The sequence below is a fragment of the Ambystoma mexicanum genome, unplaced genomic scaffold, assembly GCF_040938575.1.
Source record: "Ambystoma mexicanum isolate Mex_15411 unplaced genomic scaffold, UKY_AmexF1_1 Mex_scaf10, whole genome shotgun sequence".
NCBI classification, from domain to species: domain Eukaryota; kingdom Metazoa; phylum Chordata; class Amphibia; order Caudata; family Ambystomatidae; genus Ambystoma; species Ambystoma mexicanum.
Genome location: NW_027182325.1, coordinates 1,195,001 through 1,200,000, shown reverse-complemented (window position 1 = coordinate 1,200,000; position 5,000 = coordinate 1,195,001). Strand labels below are relative to the sequence as shown.

The window sequence follows — 5,000 nt, the reverse complement described above, 5'->3', positions numbered from 1 at the left end:
GTGAGTGTTGTACTTTTAAGCATCTAGTCGGCTAGACCTTGCAGTTTTAAAAGGCAATTGAGAAAGGGCTCACTTCCTGAACTTGGAGCACAAAAAAGCCTACAGCACCTGGTATTCCCAGGCGGTCTCCCATCCAGGTACTAACTAGGCCTGACACTGCTTAACTTCCGAGATCAGACGAGATCGGGTGCATTCAGTGTGGTGTGGCCGTAGGCTCTAGGAATGCTAAGAATATTACTCTTATGCATTTGCATTTAGTAAGCTAAGCCATGCAGCCACTTGCAACATGATACCACGCTCATCGCTCGATCAGGCTCGATCAGGCGAGATATATAAGACTGGTGGGCCCATTCAGGACTCCTATGTCTGGTAGGATAACTTTAATTCATCCATCCTGTGTCTGTTGCAGGGAGGTGGAGAGAACAATCAACACAATAATGGTTTTCTTTCATGCCTCTTGAAGGACTCAATATTCTCTGTACTGCATTACATGTGAAAGTCGATTTATTACCCATGAACACACTACCTGTATGCTAATTCTATGTAAAAAGGTAGCTCCAGCCCTCATGATGTTGTCCAACATTTCCGCTATAAAACGGGATACAATTATTTTGGAAACATACCAAATTTGAAAAATAATTGAGAAGTTGCGCAATTACTAATCATGGAGCACAAAAAAGCCTACAGCACCTGGTATTCCCAGGCAGTCTCCCATCCAGGTACTAACTAGGCCTGACCCTGCTTAGCTTCCGAGATCGGGCACATTCAGTGTGGTGTGGCCGTAGGCTCTGGGCCTAGTGAGTTTTGTACTTTTAAGCATCTAGTCGGCTAGACCTTGCAGTTTTAAAAGGCAATTGAGAAAGGGCTCACTTCCTGAACTTGGAGCACAAAAAAGCCTACAGCACCTGGTATTCCCAGGCGGTCTCCCATCCAGGTACTAACTAGGCCTGACACTGCTTAACTTCCGAGATCAGACGAGATCGGGTGCATTCAGTGTGGTGTGGCCGTAGGCTCTAGGAATGCTAAGAATATTACTCTTATGCATTGGCATTTAGTAAGCTAAGCCATGCAGCCACTTGCAACATGATACCACGCTCATCGCTCGATCAGGCTCGATCAGGCGAGATATATAAGACTGGTGGGCCCATTCAGGACTCCTATGTCTGGTAGGATAACTTTAATTCATCCATCCTGTGTCTGTTGCAGGGAGGTGGAGAGAACAATCAACACAATAATGGTTTTCTTTCATGCCTCTTGAAGGACTCAATATTCTCTGTACTGCATTACATGTGAAAGTCGATTTATTACCCATGAACACACTGCCTGTATGCTAATTCTATGTAAAAAGGTAGCTCCAGCCCTCATGATGTTGTCCAACATTTCCGCTATAAAACGGGATACAATTATTTTGGAAACATACCAAATTTGAAAAATAATTGAGAAGTTGCGCAATTACTAATCATGGAGCACAAAAAAGCCTACAGCACCTGGTATTCCCAGGCAGTCTCCCATCCAGGTACTATCTAGGCCTGACCCTGCTTAGCTTCCGAGATCGGGCACATTCAGTGTGGTGTGGCCGTAGGCTCTGGGCCTAGTGAGTTTTGTACTTTTAAGCATCTAGTCGGCTAGACCTTGCAGTTTTGAAAGGCAATTGTGAAATGGCTCACTTCCTGAACTTGGAGCACAAAAAAGCCTACAGCACCTGGTATTCCCAGGTGGTCTCCCATCCAGGTACTAACTAGGCCCGACACTGCTTAGCTTCCGAGATCAGACGAGATCGGGCGCAATCAGTGTGGTGTGGCCGTAGGCTCTGGGCCTAGTGAGTTTTGTACTTTTAAGCATCTAGTCAGCTAGACCTTGCAGTTTTGAAAGGCAATTGAGAAATGGCTCACTTCCTGAACTTGGAGCACAAAAAAGCCTACAGCACCTGGTATTCCCAGGCGGTCTCCCATCCAGGTACTAACGAGGCCCGACACTGCTTAGCTTCCGAGATCAGACGAGATCGGGCGCAATCAGTGTGGTGTGGCCGTAGGCTCTGGGCCTAGTGAGTTTTGTACTTTTAAGCATCTAGTCAGCTAGACCTTGCAATTTTGAAAGGCAATTGAGAAATGGCTCACTTCCTGAACTTGGAGCACAAAAAAGCCTACAGCACCTGGTATTCCCAGGCGGTCTCCCATCCAGGTACTAACGAGGCCCGACACTGCTTAGCTTCCGAGATCAGACGAGATCGGGCGCATTCAGTGTGGTGTGGCCGTAGGCTCTGGTTCTTGTGAGTTTTGTACTTTTAAGCATCTAGTCGGCTAGACCTTGCAGTTTTGAAAGGCAATTGAGAAATGGCTCACTTCCTGAACTTGGAGTACAAAAAAGCCTACAGCACCTGGTATTCCCAGGCAGTCTTCCATCCAGGTACTAACTAGGCCCGACACTGCTTAGCTTCTGAGATCAGACGAGATCAGGCACATTCAGTGTGGTGTGGCCGTAGGCTCTGGGCCTAGTGAGTTTTGTACTTTTAAGCATCTAGTCGGCTAGACCTTGCAGTTTTAAAAGGCAATTGAGAAAGGGCTCACTTCCTGAACTTGGAGCACAAAAAAGCCTACAGCACCTGGTATTCCCAGACGGTCTCCCATCCAGGTACTAACTAGGCCTGACACTGCTTAACTTCCGAGATCAGTCGAGATCGGGTGCATTCAGTGTGGTGTGGCCGTAGGCTCTAGGAATGCTAAGAATATTACTCTTATGCATTTGCATTTAGTAAGCTAAGCCATGCAGCCACTTGCAACATGATACCACGCTCATCGCTCGATCAGGCGAGATATATAAGACTGGTGGGCCCATTCAGGACTCCTATGTCTGGTAGGATAACTTTAATCCATCCATCCTGTGTCTGTTGCAGGGAGGTGGAGAGAACAATCAACACAATAATGGTTTTCTTTCATGCCTCTTGAAGGACTCAATATTCTCTGTACTGCATTACATGTGAAAGTCGATTTATTACCCATGAACACACTACCTGTATGCTAATTCTATGTAAAAAGGTAGCTCCAGCCCTCATGATGTTGTCCAACATTTCCGCTATAAAACGGGATACAATTATTTTGGAAACATACCAAATTTGAAAAATAATTGAGAAGTTGCGCAATTACTAATCATGGAGCACAAAAAAAGCCTACAGCACCTGGTATTCCCAGGCAGTCTCCCATCCAGGTACTAACTAGGCCTGACACTGCTTAACTTCCGAGATCAGACGAGATCGGGTGCATTCAGTGTGGTGTGGCCGTAGGCTCTAGGAATGCTAAGAATATTACTCTTATGCATTTGCATTTAGTAAGCTAAGCCATGCAGCCACTTGCAACATGATACCACGCTCATCGCTCGATCAGGCTCGATCAGGCGAGATATATAAGACTGGTGGGCCCATTCAGGACTCCTATGTCTGGTAGGATAACTTTAATTCATCCATCCTGTGTCTGTTGCAGGGAGGTGGAGAGAACAATCAACACAATAATGGTTTTCTTTCATGCCTCTTGAAGGACTCAATATTCTCTGTACTGCATTACATGTGAAAGTCGATTTATTACCCATGAACACACTACCTGTATGCTAATTCTATGTAAAAAGGTAGCTCCAGCCCTCATGATGTTGTCCAACATTTCCGCTATAAAACGGGATACAATTATTTTGGAAACATACCAAATTTGAAAAATAATTGAGAAGTTGCGCAATTACTAATCATGGAGCACAAAAAAAGCCTACAGCACCTGGTATTCCCAGGCAGTCTCCCATCCAGGTACTAACTAGGCCCGACCCTGCTTAGCTTCCGAGATCGGGTGCATTCAGTGTGGTGTGGCCGTAGGCTCTGGGCCTAGTGAGTTTGTACTTTTAAGCATCTAGTCGGCTAGACCTTGCAGTTTTGAAAGGCAATTGTGAAATGGCTCACTTCCTGAACTTGGAGCACAAAAAAGCCTACAGCACCTGGTATTCCCAGGTGGTCTCCCATCCAGGTACTAACTAGGCCCGACACTGCTTAGCTTCCGAGATCAGACGAGATCGGGCGCATTCAGTGTGGTGTGGCCGTAGGCTCTGGGCCTCGTGAGTTTTGTACTTTTAAGCATCTAGTCGGCTAGACCTTGCAGTTTTGAAAGGCAATTGAGAAATGGCTCACTTCCTGAACTTGGAGCACAAAAAAGCCTACAGCACCTGGTATTCCCAGGTGGTCTCCCATCCAGGTACTAACTAGGCCCGACACTGCTTAGCTTCCGAGATCAGACGAGATCGGGCGCAATCAGTGTGGTGTGGCCGTAGGCTCTGGGCCTAGTGAGTTTTGTACTTTTAAGCATCTAGTCAGCTAGACCTTGCAGTTTTGAAAGGCAATTGAGAAATGGCTCACTTCCTGAACTTGGAGCACAAAAAAGCCTACAGCACCTGGTATTCCCAGGCGGTCTCCCATCCAGGTACTAACGAGGCCCGACACTGCTTAGCTTCCGAGATCAGACGAGATCGGGCGCATTCAGTGTGCTGTGGCCGTAGGCTCTGGTTCTTGTGAGTTTTGTACTTTTAAGCATCTAGTCGGCTAGACCTTGCAGTTTTGAAAGGCAATTGAGAAATGGCTCACTTCCTGAACTTGGAGTACAAAAAAGCCTACAGCACCTGGTATTCCCAGGCAGTCTTCCATCCAGGTACTAACTAGGCCCGACACTGCTTAGCTTCTGAGATCAGACGAGATCAGGCACATTCAGTGTGGTGTGGCCGTAGGCTCTGGGCCTAGTGAGTTTTGTACTTTTAAGCATCTAGTCGGCTAGACCTTGCAGTTTTAAAAGGCAATTGAGAAAGGGCTCACTTCCTGAACTTGGAGCACAAAAAAGCCTACAGCACCTGGTATTCCCAGGCGGTCTCCCATCCAGGTACTAACTAGGCCTGACACTGCTTAACTTCCGAGATCAGTCGAGATCGGGTGCATTCAGTGTGGTGTGGCCGTAGGCTCTAGGAATGCTAAGAATATT

At 46.7% G+C, this 5,000-nt stretch overlaps 13 non-coding genes and 3 pseudogenes across 13 annotated transcripts; all 16 read right to left on the bottom strand.

Annotated features, from left to right (window-relative positions):
- Window positions 1–96: 96 nt before the first annotated feature.
- LOC138548889 (5S ribosomal RNA) lies at window positions 97–215 on the bottom strand. The gene has a single exon (XR_011292682.1). It is a non-coding gene; the product is annotated as a 5S ribosomal RNA (ribosomal RNA).
- Window positions 216–678: 463 nt separating this feature from the next.
- Window positions 679–787, bottom strand: LOC138546163 (5S ribosomal RNA; annotated as a pseudogene).
- Window positions 788–893: 106 nt separating this feature from the next.
- LOC138548888 (5S ribosomal RNA) lies at window positions 894–1,012 on the bottom strand. Its single transcript, XR_011292681.1, has one exon. It is a non-coding gene; the product is annotated as a 5S ribosomal RNA (ribosomal RNA).
- Window positions 1,013–1,475: 463 nt separating this feature from the next.
- LOC138546656 (5S ribosomal RNA) lies at window positions 1,476–1,584 on the bottom strand (annotated as a pseudogene).
- A 106-nt stretch (window positions 1,585–1,690) lies between these two features.
- Window positions 1,691–1,809, bottom strand: LOC138547679 (5S ribosomal RNA). The gene has a single exon (XR_011291511.1). It is a non-coding gene; the product is annotated as a 5S ribosomal RNA (ribosomal RNA).
- Window positions 1,810–1,915: 106 nt separating this feature from the next.
- Window positions 1,916–2,034, bottom strand: LOC138536965 (5S ribosomal RNA). Its single transcript, XR_011285120.1, has one exon. It is a non-coding gene; the product is annotated as a 5S ribosomal RNA (ribosomal RNA).
- A 106-nt stretch (window positions 2,035–2,140) lies between these two features.
- LOC138549985 (5S ribosomal RNA) lies at window positions 2,141–2,259 on the bottom strand. The gene has a single exon (XR_011293753.1). It is a non-coding gene; the product is annotated as a 5S ribosomal RNA (ribosomal RNA).
- A 106-nt stretch (window positions 2,260–2,365) lies between these two features.
- LOC138541835 (5S ribosomal RNA) lies at window positions 2,366–2,484 on the bottom strand. The gene has a single exon (XR_011289831.1). It is a non-coding gene; the product is annotated as a 5S ribosomal RNA (ribosomal RNA).
- Window positions 2,485–2,590: 106 nt separating this feature from the next.
- On the bottom strand, window positions 2,591–2,709 carry LOC138541062 (5S ribosomal RNA). Its single transcript, XR_011289079.1, has one exon. It is a non-coding gene; the product is annotated as a 5S ribosomal RNA (ribosomal RNA).
- A 454-nt stretch (window positions 2,710–3,163) lies between these two features.
- Window positions 3,164–3,282, bottom strand: LOC138537513 (5S ribosomal RNA). The gene has a single exon (XR_011285646.1). It is a non-coding gene; the product is annotated as a 5S ribosomal RNA (ribosomal RNA).
- A 464-nt stretch (window positions 3,283–3,746) lies between these two features.
- On the bottom strand, window positions 3,747–3,855 carry LOC138543034 (5S ribosomal RNA; annotated as a pseudogene).
- A 105-nt stretch (window positions 3,856–3,960) lies between these two features.
- Window positions 3,961–4,079, bottom strand: LOC138548054 (5S ribosomal RNA). The gene has a single exon (XR_011291870.1). It is a non-coding gene; the product is annotated as a 5S ribosomal RNA (ribosomal RNA).
- Window positions 4,080–4,185: 106 nt separating this feature from the next.
- Window positions 4,186–4,304, bottom strand: LOC138547678 (5S ribosomal RNA). Its single transcript, XR_011291510.1, has one exon. It is a non-coding gene; the product is annotated as a 5S ribosomal RNA (ribosomal RNA).
- A 106-nt stretch (window positions 4,305–4,410) lies between these two features.
- On the bottom strand, window positions 4,411–4,529 carry LOC138541531 (5S ribosomal RNA). Its single transcript, XR_011289536.1, has one exon. It is a non-coding gene; the product is annotated as a 5S ribosomal RNA (ribosomal RNA).
- Window positions 4,530–4,635: 106 nt separating this feature from the next.
- Window positions 4,636–4,754, bottom strand: LOC138541834 (5S ribosomal RNA). Its single transcript, XR_011289830.1, has one exon. It is a non-coding gene; the product is annotated as a 5S ribosomal RNA (ribosomal RNA).
- Window positions 4,755–4,860: 106 nt separating this feature from the next.
- On the bottom strand, window positions 4,861–4,979 carry LOC138538427 (5S ribosomal RNA). The gene has a single exon (XR_011286527.1). It is a non-coding gene; the product is annotated as a 5S ribosomal RNA (ribosomal RNA).
- Window positions 4,980–5,000: the final 21 nt, after the last annotated feature.